Genomic DNA, 1,216 nt, shown 5'->3' on the forward strand with positions numbered 1-1,216 from the left:
GTTAACTCAAAGATTCGTAGAAAAAATATAAACGCTGGACTCTGCGGTTGAGTAACTTTTAACCGTTGTTCATGTGAACTCAAGACAGCCTGATGCTTTGTTTATATACTATTTGTGGGTGGCTGTTTGTTGTTTCACCTATCAATTCGTGTCGATAAAGTATAATTGGGTAAATCCTGTATAGTGATTTATCCTATATAGTGCTTGCATAAAGCAAGTAGTGCATACACTTGTAGCTGTTATGTATCTTTGTAAGTCATTGTAAGCCCTCTTTTGAGGCACGCGCATGTGTGTCTCCTAGAGTTTCAGAAAAGATCTCTACAATGTTTTACAGTGTGTTCACATTTCCAAAGTTGCCTAAATGTCTGAAATATTTCTCTAATTTTCCATCTGAGCTGCTACCCACTTTCATTTTAAAGCTCTATGCTGTTTGTTAACGATTGTTTAAGTAGTGTCTATTTTTATTCGTCTTACGGAATTTGAGATATTTAAATGAAGCATAACTCAATTAAGGCTCCAAAGAACTCCGGAGAATTCCATCATGTACAGTCTATTTCTATTTTTGTGCATGATTCATCAGCCTTGCTTGTATTTTTTTTGTATAGTAGTTTAATGAATAATCCCTATAAACACTTATGTTTTTTGTTATCACCTGTGTTAACACCACAATACAAAAAAATCACTCCTATCCAAGGACGCCACATTTAGCATTTGAGTTAATGGTCAGTGAATGAGCAGATTCATCTGTTCCAGGCCCAAGGGATGGCCATTTTGTTTCTTCCCACAGATCTTAGTGTCCTGGAGGACAGTGTTATTTGATGGAGGACTCTGACCTGACGCCGACACTTCTGATCCCAAAGTGTGTAGTCTGAGGGGAGTCTGTGAAACCCCAGTGCATGTTTGCATTCCTGAAACTGTAACTGTCTTACATCTTTCAAGCCAATTTACTCACTCTTTTTTTCTTGCCATCTCATTGTGGTCAAATTGTTGGTCATGTAGGTCTTCATCTTAGTTTAGTATGTCTATTCCTTGCTTTCTCTTTCATTCTTCGTCATATTTCTGCTGAAGCTTTGCCCCACCCTGTTCCTTCAGAAAACTTTGTTGATTTAGCTTGGAGAGTGATGATGGATAAACTTATCCAAACCTCAGAAGGGTGTGCGTAACGCTTGGGGAGCCAAGAGCGTTCATTTACACACACACACACACACACACACAC

Source organism: Sinocyclocheilus rhinocerous, unplaced genomic scaffold, assembly GCF_001515625.1.
Source record: "Sinocyclocheilus rhinocerous isolate Xijiao unplaced genomic scaffold, SAMN03320098_v1.1 scaffold756, whole genome shotgun sequence".
Classification (NCBI taxonomy): Eukaryota; Metazoa; Chordata; class Actinopteri; order Cypriniformes; family Cyprinidae; genus Sinocyclocheilus; species Sinocyclocheilus rhinocerous.